This window comes from Coenobita brevimanus, chromosome 45 (assembly GCF_032717465.1).
Source record: "Coenobita brevimanus isolate Jiangsu-jjx chromosome 45, ASM3271746v2, whole genome shotgun sequence".
NCBI lineage: Eukaryota > Metazoa > Arthropoda > Malacostraca > Decapoda > Coenobitidae > Coenobita > Coenobita brevimanus.
Window position 1 is genome coordinate 5241479 of NC_136998.1, and position 17508 is coordinate 5258986.

General features: G+C 40.9%; 1 pseudogene; it reads right to left on the reverse strand.

Annotated features, from left to right (window-relative positions):
• Positions 1-4481: 4481 nt before the first annotated feature.
• Positions 4482-4601, reverse strand: LOC145398582 (5S ribosomal RNA; annotated as a pseudogene).
• Between the last annotated feature and the right edge of the window lie 12907 nt (positions 4602-17508).

The following is a 17508-nucleotide window of genomic DNA, read 5'->3' on the forward strand; positions in this document are numbered from 1 at the left end:
TCATCCCCCTACCATCTACCAACCTCGTACACTTCATCACTTTACACTTATTCTCATTTACTTTCAATTTCCTCTTTTCACACACCCTTCCAAACTCCTCTACCAACTGTCTCAATCTCTCCTCTGAATCAGCCACCAGTGCAGTATCATCTGCAAACAGCGGCTGCTTCAGGTTCCACTCTCCACCATCAACATTCACCAGACTCAGACCTCCACCTAAAACTCTTGCATTCACCTCCCTTACAACACCATCCATGTAAATTTTAAACAACCAAGGCGACATCACACATCCCTGTCGCAGCCCCACTCTCACAGGAAACCAATCACTCACAGCATTTCCCACTCTTACACACGCTCTACTATTTACATAAAAACTTTTCACCCCTTTTAGTAACCTACCATCAAGTCCATACAATCTTAAAACAGTCCACAAAGCCTCCCTATCAATTCTATCATATGCTTTCTCTAAATCATAAATGCCCAAAACACATCCTTGCCTTTCGCTAAATACTTTCCACACACTTGTCTCACCGCAAACACCTGATCCATGCATCCCCTCCCTCTCCTAAAGCCACACTGCTCATCACCAATCACTCCCTCTGTACCCTCTCTAACTCTCATAATTAACACTCTACCATACACCTTATCTACAACACTCAACAGACTTATACCCCTAAAGCTAGTACATTCATACTTATCACCCTTGCCTTTATACAACGGGACCACACAAGCACTTGCCCAGTCAACTGGCACCATACCTTTCACAAAGCACACATTCAACAATCTTACTAACCAGTCAACAATAGTCACTCCATCACCCTTCAGGCATTCCACAGCACACCCATCCATACCTGCAGCTTTCCCTGTTTTCATCTCCTTTACTGCCTTCTCCACTTCCTCCTTTGTGATTAAAGAATCATTCAACTCTCCCAACACATTTATTCCTTGCACCCTTCCATCCGCCACAATCTCAGCCACCCTTTCCTCCTCTACATTTAACAGTCTTTCCAAATACTCTGCCCATCTCTTCCCTACTGCATCCATCTCAGTTAACATCCTTCCATCCTCTGCTTTTACTCGTTCTTCCTTCCCAGACTCTCCCTTTCGCACCCTTTTCACCTCCTTCCAAAACATTTTCTTATTCTGTTGAAAATTCTCTGTCAGACGCCTACCCCACCTCTCATCTGCTGCCACTTTAGCATCACGCACAGCCCTTCTCGCTTTATTCCTCTTTTCCTTATACCTCTCATATGACATCTCATCCTTCCTCTGCAGCCACACTTCATATGCACGTCTCTTCTCAGCCACAGCCATACTTACTTCCTCGCACCACCATTCACTTCCTTTTCTTACACCACCACCCACACGTCTCACACCACACACCTCTTCTGCATGCCCCACCACAGCACTCTTAAATAACTGCCATTCCTCCTCCACACTGCCATTTTCCCGATCTTTCACTGCGTTCCACTCATCTTTCAATTTCTCCTGATACTCTATCTTTTTCTCTCTTTTATCCAACTCACTCACTTTCAACACCTCCCTGCCACACCTAACCCTCCTAGCTCTCACCCATCTCTTACCTACCTTAAACTTTCCCTCCACCAGGTAGTGGTCAGACGTACCTCCATCCTCCCCTCTCAGAACTCTCACATCCAACAATCTTCCCATTACATTCCTAGACACAACCACATAGTCCATCAAAGCTCTATCAACAACCCTTCCACCCTCCTGTCTCACCCATGTATACTTATAAATATCTTTCTTCTCGAACAGCGTATTTCCAATCACCATCTCTCGCTCAACACACATCGCTATCATTCGTTCCCCATTTTCATTTCTTCCAGGCACACCATGCATACCAACTACACCTTCAACTGCTACATATCCCACTCTAGCATTCAGATCTCCCATCATTACCACATTCACATTCGCTCCAAAACTCTGCAGACACTCATCAACATCGTTCCAGAAAGACTCCCTCTCTTCTTCATCCCTTTCACTCCCAGGCCCATATGCACTCACAAACACCCACAACTCACGTTCAAATTTCGCTTTCACCCACATCAGTCTCGATGACACCTCCTTCCATTCAATCACACACTGCTGTACTTCTGGACTCACTAACAAGGCCACACCTTCTCTTGCCCTTCCTCTATCAACACCTGACAATCTTCCATTCACACTTCCAAACATAGACTCACCCTTCCCTTTCATCTTCGTTTCACTCAAAGCTAACACATCCAACTTTCTTCTCACAAACATTCTCCCAATCTCCTCCCTTTTAGCCTCAATCGTGCTACATCCACGCACATTCATAGACCCAATCTTCAGGGTACGGGGATAATAATAATAATAATAAATATAATAATAATAACAATAATAATAATAGTAACAATAATAATAATAATAATAATAATAATAATAATAATAATAATAATAATTCTACTTCGCCCTCAAGCATATAAAAGAAATACAAGTAAAAACAAAAAGTATTTAGCCTATGAGTAGCACCATAATAGTGTTATAGGTTACATAGTATACTATAAGAAAGGTACTTAGGCCACTAGTTGTACCATTATTCACCATTGTGTACAAACAGAAGGTGCACCCACTCGTTGTATAGAGCCACATACATAGGCACAGCTCTGCCTGACGGAGGTGATGATGGAATTATCAGATTGCTCTACCCTCCTCTCCATACTGTACACTGTCTCCGCATCATACTCAACATCCCGTGCCTGGTGAAGGCTAACGATGAGGTATTCCATCTGGGTAGCCCAAGAAGTCTTTTGAGTATAATACTGTGATACAACTTTAATTCGTTAGGTGCAAACACCATGTACTGCGACCACAGCGAGTTGCAGTATAGTAAGTGGCAGTGGCTTCCTAATACTTTAAAATTCACCTCCAGGCTGCAGAAGGAGATTTCTTTAGATGAGTTTTCCCTGTAACTGTGAGTTTTATAATCTGATTTTTCATGTCATCGTCGTCAGTTTTGTCTTGATTTATGACATGTCCTAAGTATGTGAATCTATCACCAAACTTAAGTGCACACCCATTGAGCCATGCTGATTTCTTGTCATTCGCCTTAGAATTTGTTGGTGGTAATATCATGTATTCTGTTTTCATTGTGTTATAGACTACGTCATGCTTGGCTGCATACAGCTGGCCAAAGCATCTTTTGTAGGTGCCAGTAGTACCATAATCTCAGTGTAGCTCAGAGAGTTGATGCACCTATCATGAGTATGACAGCCAATATGCGTGTCATTAGGGGTTCTGAGATCATTGTGTAGACATTATAGAGGTAGGGAGACAAGATCCCCCCTTCCCCTGCAGAGTAGCATTAGTTGTCTAAAACGGTAGTGACCACATGACCATAAATTCTTGGTTAGTGTACCAGTAATTAACAGGTTTACAGTACACCCAGGTGAGCCCCTCATGAGAAGTTTATTGAAAATTTTCCAGTAGTTCACTCTGTCAAATGCCTTGCTGGCATTAAGGAAACAAAGATAGACAGGCGAACATCTGGAAGTATAGTAGTTCATGACATTCTTTGATGTCCAAACACACATCTCGGTTCCATGGCCTTTTTCATAACTATACTGACTGCCCGGTGTAGCCTATACAAGTAGGCTTCAGGTCTGTGCAGCAACGCTTTCTCAATCATCTTTGGCAAAATTGTTGCTATTGCAATGGGTCTATAGTTGCCAGAGTTGAACAAAGGAAGTATTATCACAGCCAAAATCTGACTGGATATATACTGGTGACAGATGCAGGAACTGACAGGGAGACAGAGCCATACTATAAAGGAACCATTGACTGAAATATCTAAGTCATTAGATGAGCTGTTCAATAAATCACTAAGGAACAGAAAGGTGCCTAATGAATGGACACTTGCAACTGTTACCTCGATATCCCAAAAAGGCAACAAACCACAAGCAGAAAGATATCGGCCAATAAGCTTAACTGCAGTGATGCACATGTTGGTGGAAACTATGTCAGAGATAAGTTTGTTAAGCACTGAGAACTAAATAATCTCAAGAAAAATTCAATACACAGTTATCGGAATCATAGCTCTTGTCTTACGAATCTCTTGGATTTCTTCTATGATATATTCACTATTAATGACGAGACCAGATCTGTTGTCATTTTATATCTTGATTTTCGAAAAAGCATTTCATAAAGTTCCCCATAAAAGACCACCTCAGAAATTTAATGTGCATGGGTTCAGAGGCAATGTGCTCGGGTGGATCGATAATTGGCTTACAGAACGTAAACAAAGGGTCGTAAATGGTAAAGAATTAGGCTGGAAAGATGTTACTAGTGGTGTGCCACACGACTCAGTACTAAGTCCTATTCCATCCATCCATCCATCGCCAGACGCCATGTATCCCAAACGGGGTGGTCAAGGGCTTAAAGTTAATTGTTTTACAGGGAGGGGCACTAATCCTCCACCAACCCCACTTGACACGTAGGGATGCCAACAGCATCTGGTGTTCCCAGGCGGTCACCCATCCAAGTACTAACCAGACCCAACGTTGCTTAACTTCGCTGATCGGACGGAAAGCGGTGTACTCAACGTGGTATGAATGGTTAAATTGTAAAATATCCTAAGTTGATGATGATACTACGATTGGAAACAAAGCAGACACATCTTCACAGAGGCAGCCATACAGAGTGACCTTGATCGACCGTTAATTGTCCCCAAGGCTGGCAGATGGAGTTTAATGTTAGTAGACGTAAAATGCTAAACACTGGAAATGAAAAAGCCAGTTACACTATGAACAATATTAACGTAGGTAATGTCAGTCATGAAAAAGGCTTTGGAATTACAATAACAAAATGATCTTAAACTAAGCAAACAGTGTACGGAGGTTGTTTAGAAGGCTAACAAATTAATGGATTCATTGGTACAGCGTTCGAATATAAATAAGAAGCAGTGCCCCGGCAGCCATTTTAATGCTGACGTATAAACACAACAGGATACCTAGTCACAGTTGTCACATAGCTAATATGGATTAAATCGGGTGAAAATTTACTACTTTATGCCCACTTGAAATTTTAGGCCTGACCCACGTGACATTGACCCCCTTACCGCCGACTGGGGGGTGACCACCTGATGTCATGAGGCATGTTATAGGAGGCAGATTTGAAAGATGCACCTTTAGGTTTTGGTTTCATGTAGATATGACGAATTTGAAACGAGTTATGGCAAAAAAAAAAAAAAAAAAAAAAAAAAAAAAAAAATTCCCCCCGTTTTTTTTTTTTTTTTTTTTTTTGGGGGGGGGGCCTACATCCTGGACCTTGGCCCAATTTGGCTCAAAATTTTATCAGGTGATCAGAAGGTCATAGCTCATTATCCCTGTAGTATTAGTCAAGATCGCACAATTAGTTATCGTGTAATGCTGTTAACAGACAGACAGACAAACAGACAAACCAAGTGAAAACAATACCCGTCCCCGAGCCCCTCCGGGGCGAGGAATGGTAATCAGATAATATCACCATCACCTTATATAATTCTCTAATACACCCACAACCAGTTCTGGTTGCCTTATTTAAAAAAAGATAGAAACATGAGAGAGTAAAGCGAGGGGTGACCAAAATGATTCCTAGATTGAGAAGTAAACCACGCGAGGAGCGTTTAGTAGCCTTGAATCTCTTTACCCTAACAAAACGCAGATAAATCAAGTATTTTAAAAAAATCAAAGGTCACGATAACATGGCTGTCGATAAACACCTCACAGTTGATCACTGGAATTATACTAGAAACATTGGGCATAAAATAATTGGTAAACGATTCCAGTTCCATGAAGCTAAGCATTTACTCTTTAACGGAGTCGTAAAAATATGAAACAAATTGCCCTCCAGTATAATTAACTGTGATATAGTACTAACTTTCAAAGGTAACTTGGATAAGTATCTGTATTCTAAATGCCAACTTACTGTTTTCTTCTGAATTATACACTTCTTTATAAATATATATATATATATATATATATATATATATATATATATATATATATATATATATATATATATATATAAATATATATATATATATATATATATTCATAGCGCACATGATGTAATGCAGGACAACATTGATAAGAACATTGATAATTATTCTTGACATAATGTTGATTTCTTTTTCAGATAGATAATTTACAATAAGATTTCCATTCCCTCTTTTCTAGGACATTTCCACGATTGTTTTTCTATGCTGGATGGAGGTCCTTCTCACTATTTCCTGCCGGCTTCGGCTGGAGGGTTGGTGGGTTTGGAGGAGCCTTCCTGCTTTTCAATCCTTGTTTTTAACAGATAGACTAGTTTTTTTAGCCAAACCTTCCCTATTCCAAACAACTACGAAAGGACCAACAGGTTTGCTGCTGTTTGTATTCCTTTGTACTACTTTGTACTCCGTTCTGTGTGTGTGTGTGTGTGTGTGTGTGTGTGTGTGTGTGTGTGTGTGTGTGTGTGTGTGTGTGTGTGTGTGTGGCCTGTTTTAATAAGACTGTATTTCAAGTGCATGACATTTTAGCAATACCGGCTAATTAGTGTTGACTTGGAATGAGTGTTTTTATTTTGTTTATTTCTGAGCCTCCCTTAAACACCTTGACTCCTCAACAACGTAGTCAGGCTGTAAGTGTTTTACTTAAAGTTCCCAGCACTACGAATAATACAATTAGTAGTTATAGCCCTTGGTTCATCTGAATGTAAATACGGTGAACTGTAGGTTGAAGCTGCCCTTTCTTACAGTATATTACTCTTTTTTTCTGGGGATAGGGAGAGAGTTGAGGGAGGTTTACACAACCTGGGAGCTCCACCGCCCAGTCATGTCGGCGCCAACTCGTGGAAGCTTCCCTTTCCAGCACTCCATTTAACACTAACAAGGTAATATAACCTTACTCAAAGTCGTACCTAACCTAACAGAGCCCTACGTCAGTTTCTAAATACATCATAATGTCTTCACCTGTATCAAACTCACTCCAATATAAGTGAAAAGACCGGACTGGCCAGATATTACTTAACACTTTCAGTACCACATAAGTGTTTTAAGTTACATCCATGCTGCTCAAACCTGTAATCTTGTAATTAAGTACTCACTGCCTGAAGCACTAACGACTTCTCTATGGTAGCAATATTTCAACATCCTTTAGGCGAGTGTATTCAGACTGGGAGATGTTTGTCGAAGTGAAGGAATCAGACATATCCTTCATTAGCTCCTTCCTTGCCAGGAGCTTTTTACTGAATAATATTGTTGAGAGTCTGCACGACTCGACTAATGAAAGGCACCACTGTTTAGTAAGACGTAACCAATTTGGTAGAATGGCAATGATTCTTAGATTATTACTTCTATGTCCACATTTTTTTCTGCACAAAAGTCTATCTATCTATCTATTGCCAGACGCCTCAATCCCGTTTGGGGTGGCCACAAACAAATCGCCTCCAAGTCGCCCTGTCCCCCGCCATTTCACTGCCCTGGTCCCAACTCACACCCCCCTCTCTCATATACCTCTCCACCCCATCCCTCCATCTCATCCTCGGCCTCCCCCTCCCTCTTCCCCCCTCCACCTCACTCACATACACTTTCTTCGTCAGTCTTTCACCCTCCATCCTCTCCACATGGCCAAACCACCTCAGTGTGTTCCTCATAACGCTTCCTATCACATCCACACCACAACGCTCCTTTATATCTTCATTCGTCAGCCTGTCTCTCCACGTGACTCCACAGGCTCCTCTTGAATTACTCATTTCCACTGCTCTCACTCTTGACTTGTGTCCTTCCAACAATGTCCAAGCTTCACTTCCGTACGTTAGAGTTGGTATTACAATACTGTCATGTAGTAACTTTTTCACTTCCATGCTCACTTCCCTGTTTCTTATCACTGCTTTCAAAGAACCAGCAACCTTTCTTCCCTGCTGTACCCTTTCAAGCACTTCACCCTCCAAACCTCCATCCTTACTCATCACACTACCCAAGTACTTAAACGTACTCACATTTTCCAATTCCTCACCATCCAACCTCGCTGTACATTCACTAACTTCACCTCTCTCAAAGACCATCACTTTACTCTTCCCTTCATTCACCTTTAGATTCCGTTTCTTACACACTCTCTCAAACTCATCCACCAAGCCTTGCTGCTCCCCTTCGTCTTCACTCAACAACACAATATCATCTGCAAACAACAGTACAGGGAGTTTCCAAAAATTGCCTCCTTCTTATGTAATGTTTACCGATGGCAATATCGATCTCTTTCATTTAAAACAAAAACTAAAAGGGATCTGAAATAATCTGGAATTGAAAGCGACGTAATAGTCCTGAGGTGCTTAAGAAAAGTGACGGCAGCTTTTGGTAAGCCCTTTAATAGAATGAACATTGTATAAACAAGAAAGAGCACACAAAGGATGCAACACCAAAACCCACCAACTAGATTCAAGGCCAAATTCGAGTATTTCATTATGTTCTGTAACCTTGATCATCAACAAACTTCCTTCAAAATCAATATATCTCATTCTGGCCTAACTCACCCTGTTCACCAACTAGGGTTTAAATCAGATCAAAACGGTCTGAGTTTGCCGACAGCGACTCTTGACCTTGGGCCTTTGCCTGTGACCTTGACGTTTAACTGGGTTTTCTCGAAACGGAATTTCTTTACTCTTGATTTATCCTGAATAATTCCAAAAAGCATTCTTTACATCGGATTAAATAAAAAAAAAGTGCTGAAGCTGACTTTGCAATGTAACCTTGACTTTTGACCTACTGATTACAACAATAAATAGTTAAACTGCTCGGGGGATCCTTAACTAATGTACAGTGTTTCATCTACTTCAAATAAAAAATGCTTCAGTTATTTTGTTTAAACTCCGACATAGTGGGTCAAAATTTGATCTTGCTCTTTGATCTTGACTTTTTATTGTTCTTCCATTTACATCCCATTGTTCTTGCCTGACCCTTATCCCATCCACCGTGTTTGATCAACTTTCTCAAAAGTGCATCAGTTTATCTTTCTCTGTGACCTTGACTCTTAACCTGTTGTTCTTAAAACTAACGGTTTATCTTAAGTCACCCCCACCCATTCCATCAAATTTGGTTAAAGTTGGATCAAACATCTTTTGCTTATTTTGTTAACCCTACGTTCTCCCTACGTGTCAAGTGGGGTTGGTGGAGGATTAGTGCCCCTCCCTGTAAAACAGTTAACTCTAAGCCCTTGGCCACCCCGTTAGGGATACATGGCGTCTGGCAATGAATGAATGATGAAAATCCAGAGATCGAACTTTTGTCTCGCACTGTGACCTTGACGTTTGACCGTTTTCAAATCTGAATCTCTTTAATCTTGCCTTACCTTCAACCTTTCCCTTGTGTCCGTTCAAATTTAAAAAAAATGTGATATTAACCTTTGACTTATTTTTCTAAAAAAAAAAAAAAAAAAGAATGTTTTGTCCCTCCACTCTTCGACAAAGTTGATCAATATTGTATAAAAAGATATGAATTGCTTTAACACACACACACACACACACACACACACACACACACACACACACACACACACACACACACACACACACACGCCGGCGCTCGCGCGCTGCTAAAAATATAGCCTGTGTTCTCTCTTCCCGAGTTCGGGTGTAATAAATCTTAGTACCTCACACCAAACCGAGATATTGTTTCATACTTTACCTGCAGTGCAGTGTTTACCTACAATGCAGACCATTTCCAAGTGTGTGTTATTTCTGTCGATAACGCTGGCTGGTTCTCCCTTTCCCCATGTGTATTTATAAAATACTAGATGGCTCTTTACGGAACACACACACACACACTCTTGCCGTGTCTGTCTGTTTGTCTCTGTCTCTGTCTGTCTGTCTGTCTGTCTGTCTGTCTCTGTCTCTGTCTGTCTGTCTGTCTGTCTGCCTCTGTCTCTGTCTGTCTGTCTGTCTCTGTCTGTCTGTCTGTCTCTCTCTGTCTCTCTCTCTCTCTCTCTCTCTCTCTCTCTCTCTCGGCCACAGGTTGTTGGGATGGCTTTCATTACCAGTAATTGGCAGCAACAGGCCAAGCCCCTTTACCTGCCTAAGGTTAGACTGTTCGGGCAACAGGCAAATAAAATCTGACTGAAGGAAAATATTGAGTGCCAGGCGAGGCAGGAATAAACAGAATTAGGAAAGGGACGGTTCTGTATATGAATTCCCTCATGAGCTGAAGAAAATCCTCTGATAATATCTACACACCACCGTCCCTCATCTACTCTTCTTTCCTAAATTTCCCACCATCTTCTTCTCGGTCGTACGTTTTCCCCATCCAACCTCCCCACTCTCATACACTTAACTCCTACATAGTTAGTTCCCATCTTTTTAAAACTTTCGATGTTACAAGCAATCCCAGTTTGTTCTTGATTGTTGCACTTCTCGATGGCCTCCCCTTTCCGGTTATATACTTCACCTTTAATAGCTAGCGAGATATTACCCTCTCAAGGTACCTCCTCACATCTTTGGTTCAATCACTGGTTCAATCATTCTACCTGTCTTTCACTGCACCTCTTCTTTACATTCTTATCCAACTCCTCATAGCTCTCCTGAGCTCCTTTCCAACTTCTCTCCTCAGTCAGATTCAGAATTTCTTCTGTCCTTTACCTCTGCTTCGCTCTCCGCATTTCCGGCACGACTTCCACTATTGCTTCCAGCAACGTTCGCTGCAAACTTCTCCAGGCTTTCTCCACTCAGTCAACTCGTTCAGCTTCACTCTCCAGGAGTTTAGCTTTTTCTGTCACTCCGGTTATAGAGTGAACCTGACTCCTCGTGCTGTCTCTTCTTGATTTTCTCTGGCTTCCTTTCCACTTTTAAACTTCGCCTTCGGCACTGCAACCACCGGAACATGGTCACGTCCTTGCTTACAGTCAGCACCTGGGTACATTCAATATTGTGTCACTTCATTTCTGAACCTTTTATTGGGTGTTACATGACATATATTTTTTTTACTCGCCTAACAACATTTCTACATGTCTACAAATTTTTCAGGTGATGCTGAAAGTAAGAGTTCATTAGTACTTGTCCCACTGCACAGCACCACTCCACCCACTTATCACCTGTCTCAGTCCTCTCCCTGGATAAGAATGAACCCACCACTTCACCCTGTTATTCTGCTGGTACATTTTTGTTCAAGTCACCCATGACTACAATCTTATGTGATTTACCTCGTCTCATACCTGTGTCTCACCATCTCTTTATATTCATCAATCTCATCCTCCAGATGATCTGTAGGTGCACACAGCTGAATATTCTGTTCATGTTAGTGATCTCCCCCTCAGCTCATCTCTTAGACACCGTCCAGTATCCTGTCATATTTCTTGCAGTCCTGGGAGGTATCTTCACTCTCACTGAATTATTATAGGGTGCCCTCTTCGACAGTTACACTTTTATACCTATGCGATTCTGTTACCAGTTAAGATAGTGCAAAAGCACGTTGATTTTGACACTTGTCCTTCTCCTTAAGTATTATCTGCCATCATCCTAGCCTCGTTCATTCCCCCTTCTTCCTTCCGACTTTATGTCAAACCTCACAATAATTTCGGTGCTCATATTCTCCGTTAAACCATTCTTATATTATTTTTGTTCGCTACTATAAATACATCTGTTAACTGTTATTCATCAACCCGTCTTTCTGGCGGAGCAAACCCATCAATTGTAGAAAAGCAATCGCTCCTGTACAGTTGTCCAGTGCAGTGAACCGATGTTCTCTTGCGGCTGACAGTGCCTCGCCACAACGGGGCTCGGGGATTATTGTGGAGATTTGGGTTTTTGATGAACGTTGCTCTTGGGTCTCTCCACCCACTTAAGAGGAGAACCATGGCAGGCTCCACGTCACTCCTTATTTTGGTTATAGGATTACCCCCCAGCAATACAAATGGTTTACAGGGGTACAGGAGACCATTAGACTTATCACTCAATGTAGAGCCATTGGAAGTGGTAGGAAGAGTAATAAAAAGTGACAGGAAGGAAGAGGACCAATAAAAATTGAGAAGGGCAGATACTGAGATTGAATATGAAAGGGGAAAGAAGTAGACAGCACTATATGAAGTGAGTGGATGGTGGTTGCCAACACCTACCATCTGTTAGTAAAGTCCAGATACGGTAACGGTATTCCTTCTTCTTCTTCTACTATATCATCTTCATCTTCCACTATATTTTATCCTTTTTCTTCATCTTCATCATCATCATCTACATCTTTACCTGTTTCTTCATTTTCTTTTCTTGTACCATATTTTCTCCGTCTTCACTACTATATATTATTCTTCTTGTTCATCGTCATCATCTGCTACATATTCTTCTTTTCCTTCTCCTTCTTCTTGTTCCTCATTATATTCTTCTTCTACTTCTTCTTCATCATCATATTCTTCTTCTTCTTCATCTTCTTCATCATCATATTCTTCTTCTTCTTCTTCTTCTTCATCTGATATATTCTTCTTCTTCTTCAGTGTTATTTTATTCAGTACCAATTTTATTCATAGCACATTATCGGATGTAGTAACGGTCGGTAAGGAGCTCAAACATGTGGGCTGTAAAATGACTAGGTTTAGGTTTAGAAACAGATGAGTTAGATTTCTTTGTGAGGGTTACAGAACTGACTCCCAATGACAAGTTATACTGGAAGATGCAGAAGGCCAGAGGCAAGTTACATTTATATACATTGATTAATTATTCACCCTAGACACATACAAGAGGACATACAATAACCTACATTTATATCTAACATTGTCATAGTCTGGTCAGAGACAAATCTACAGTTCCTCAAATCCCTCCAAAATCCTTTTTAATTGTTCGTACATGCAGACGCAGGGAGAATGAAATTGTATCAAAACTCTTTAATTTACAATAATTTACAACAAAGATACTTACAACATACGTACAAGACCGTGACAGAAGTACTGTACGTTTTGATGGCAGGGAACAAATTACAATGTGTACACTTTACAATACAGGAACTGCGTGGGCCAACAGAGTCACCAGATTCAAGGGGGAACAGACTTCCAGGAGAACACCCAACCTTATTTTTTACAAGGGCGGCCATTGAATATGTAAGATTTTAAGAGTGCTCAGGCTTAAATAACTACCAATGATACCAGATGTGCATGCACAAAGAATCACACTCAGCTAGTTCATGCTTGTGGCTACATAAATTTTAGAAGAAAATACAACTTACATGTACTGTACACTTGGAGAATGTCCGAGATCACTACTCTAGATTAAAAGACAGACAGTATGAGTAAGAATAGCCAGATAGGAAGGCAGTGTCACAGTGAGGACCGACATGCATGTGACACAGTGACACAGGGGAGAGGTGCTGGGCAATCCCACGTCTGCCCAATATAAAAGCCAGGTCGCGCTCACAGTGCGGTCCTTCCACTCCACGAGATGACCTCCAGTCAGCCAGGGTCAGAGAGGGTGCTTGCCTGACCATTGGTCAGCTGTTGATAGATCGGTTGGGATTGACTATGTGGACAGTTGAGTCCACTTGGAGTTCACGTTGCTTCCATGGCAAACCAGGTGCGGCTCTCACGTGGTCCGAGAGCCGGCCTGGGAGAAGAGTGGGTTCACCTGACCCAGGTAAGTAGAGGATGACCACCTCTCGGGCGGCCTAAGGCAATCAGGTTAACTACCCTGGCAGAATAGCATGGGTCGCTTGTCATCTCTCCTCTCTTCCTCGTTCACTTGTCCACTCTCTTCCTCTTTCTCTTGTCTTTGTCACTCCGGGACACACTAAGCACAAATATTATTAACATGGGTTGCAGGGTATACTGTAAAGATGTATTTACACGCTAGCTCTACTGACTCACTCTTACCTATGGGAAAAAAAAATAAAAAAGGCGCCAGAAAATAATACTCTGGCAAGAGTCTTCCCGTCCATGGTACTAGTATCAGCACTCACAGGTTCATATGCTTACCCTGAGCTAATCATAATGTTATCTGATGTTAGCTGGAACAAACATCAAAGTTACTCGGATCATGAGAAATACTTAGGATAAGGCATCAAACGGTACCTTATAATAAAAAATGCATAAAAATGCATTTCTGAAGTTAACATACACACACACACACACACACACACACACAATGAGAGAGAGAGAGAGAGAGAGAGAGAGAGAGAGAGAGAGAGAGAGAGAGGCAAGCAGACTATATTACATGTTTTCACAAATATAATCTCTGTGTGGACCAGTACAAGTATCTATTTCACACGACACGCGCACCGGGGAAAAATATGTGTGTTCTTTGTGCTGGCCGAAATTTGCATATCGCTGGCATCGACCAGTGCTTACTCACGTGAACTGTTGTGCTGTTTGGCACCAACACACTCGGTACTGATGGGTCTGCAATATTAGCATTCTACTTGAACTGCATTGTATGAAACGAAATAATTTTGCTGCAGCACTGAATATGCTCAAATTCTTTTGGAGCATCTCGGCTGTAACTCCTTCTCTATAAGACTTGTCGTATAAGCTTAATGGAGTCGTTGCTGATCAGATTAGAAATAAGCAATCATGCTGGTTATGAAAGTTTTTTCTTGCATATAATGTACAGGCAATAAAATTTTTTCGGCACCCTTACGGCACGATACATTATGCCTCACCACACGAGGCATTCTGAATCAACTCCTGAATTACGGTGCGTGGTTGGTATCCCTGGCCCTGTGTTGCTGGTGTGTGTTAATTCGTCTGCTAATGATGAAAACCAGTGGGAGAGGGAGAGAGGTTCAGAGGTACCAACTACACCACGTATTCATACCGTCTGTAACAGTGATCGTTGCGTAAGGTATCGGAGCAAAGGGTAGCAAAAAATTTTTGAGAGGGTGTACACTCCCCAAAAATTATGGCAGAACGAGTAAGATGATGTCCTTAAATATCTATATTGCAGGTTAAGTCCCACAATGATTCCTCTATTGTCATCTATAAATTTATACAATAATATTACAGACAAAACATTGTCACAAACAAGTGAAATTCGGCATTCTTATGTAGCTAGTTATAAAACTAGCGAGAAAAAAGAAAAAAGAAAAAAAAAAGAGCTTTTTCGAATAATCGTAATCTATAATGTCTAACTCTTTCGTGTCAAATATGCGCCGATAATATTTTTATTGGCTGTACAATCCTGACATCATCCGTAAACCGAATAACAAATAAATGGTCTGGCCATAACATGCACAAAAACACAAGGGCACACTCAGAAAGCGTCACATCCACTCCAAGTAGTCTGATCGAAGGGTTGAACATCTGAATTTGCACTGTGGCCTTGACGTTCACCCGATTGTTAAGAAAAAAAAAGTCGTACTTGACTGCCATTAAACCCGCTAACAATTCTCGTCCAGACAGGATCGAATTAATGATTGTCTTAACCTGGTCTTTGTGACCTTAAAATCGAGTGAGTTGTTTTCTTCTTAAATCCTCCAATTCAGATCCAATATGTATCTAATAATATCTCCGACAAGCGAACGTTTGACCTTTCCCCATGGTCGTTTATTAAATGATTACAAAGTAAGGTCACTTCAGACTTGCCTTACTCTCGATCCTGTCACTCAACTCGGTTTAAATGGACTAGTACAGTTTAAGTATATCTCGCCGGCCGACCTCCACCTTCTTTCTATTAGTTCCCCATACAATGGGTCAGCTCGGGCAAGATCGTCGAGATTTTCATCAAGTTACGTCCATATCGAATCAAAATGAATCGAATTATTTTTGTTCACACACACACACACACACACACACACACACACACACAGAGGCGCGCGCGCGCGAGGGGGGGGGGACGCCAAACAAAGCATAACACCTTTATGTAAGTGAAAACTGGTGTAACAAGGTGCACTCGGAGATTGCGACCCTCGCTCACTGTACCCGGTTTAATGGTCGAACATTTGACTTTGTCCCGTGAACATGAGTTTCCATTAACTGTTCTCAAATTGGGATTGCGTCATTCTTGCTACCCTCAACCCTCCCGTTGGAGCAAATAGGATAAAAATTGTATAAGTTTAGCTAGTGGAGTGTTCGTAGGGAACCTCAACTTGAGTAGGAAGAGGACAACGTGTGCTTAAACGAACAGCATCGTTTAGATGTTTCGACATTTAAAATGCTATCATCAGCGACCTAAAAGATATAATAATTAAAAAAGTAAGACAAACCACTAAAAAAATATTTCATAAAATTGTATAAGTGAAAAAACAAACCCATGCTAAAGATGCTTATATAAAAATGGGAGGTGGGACTGGGGACTAAACCAGAGTTATGGAATAATAAGACTTACTACAGACTTAATGTTGTTCTGAGATGGGTTATGGGTCTTAATATTCAATGATTCAAGCAATCCTAAGTTACTTTTTGATGTACAAGATAATACTGTAGAATACTTCATTCTAAGTATGTAATCACAAGATTCACAATGGTCTCTTACTACTGAGTGAGAAGGGGGCCTGAGTCTTCAGTCTGTCCTGCTCAACTGACCCATACGCTAGTCTGGCCTAACCATGAAAGCACGGATTGTGCTACCAATATACCTGGCCTGGCAACCTGGGCAAGTGAAACCATTGATGACAGACGAGTTTAAGTCGATCGAAACAGTGTTCATATCATGAAAGAGAGACCCAATTTTGAATTAATTATTTGGTATAATGTAAAAGTCAGTATGGGGATAAAATTTAGCAAGACTTCGAATAAAGTAGTCTTTCATCTGAACGGAAACATCACCTAAGTAGGGTAAACTAAGATAAAATATCTTCTTACTGGCAAAAGGAATTGGCTGTTCAGGCAAGTAATGGTTGTTTAGAAAATTTCCTACTAGACGACAGAGAAGGTTTTCACTATAACCATTATTTACAAAATATTTTCTCAGGAAGATAATCTCATCATGGAACAAAGAATATAGATGAGAGAGAAAAAAAAAAGCCCTATGTAACAGGGTCTGAACGATATTGATATTTACCATCTTACAGCAATAATGAAAATAAAACTGCTACCGAAACCTGAGAAACTAGGCTTGCGGAACACAGAACTCCAATTTTTACCATTATCCTTCTTAATCGCAGTATGCAAAATATGGGAGACAACCTTTGGACTTTGTCTCAATCGTGAAGTGTATATTATCATGGGTGTTAATATAATCCAGAATATCATAAGCTTGACAATTCTCTAAATTTGATAAATGTATCATAGATAACCTTCGGTATATCCATGATTTAATACTGCTTGAATAATCTCTAAATCATAATTGTTCATAATAGCGTAAAAAGATTTTGGCAAAAGTAGGTTTAAGGGGTGATCCCATTGCATATGGGTCAGTCTAGCAGGACTGACCGAACACTCAGGTCCACTTCTCACTCAGCAGTAAGAGACCATTGTGAATCTTGTGATTTCATAATTAAAAAGGAGTATTTTAAAATATTATCCTGTACATCAAACAGTGACTTGACATTGCTTGAATCATCGTATATTAACACCCATAACCCATCTCTAAACAACACCACGTCTGGAG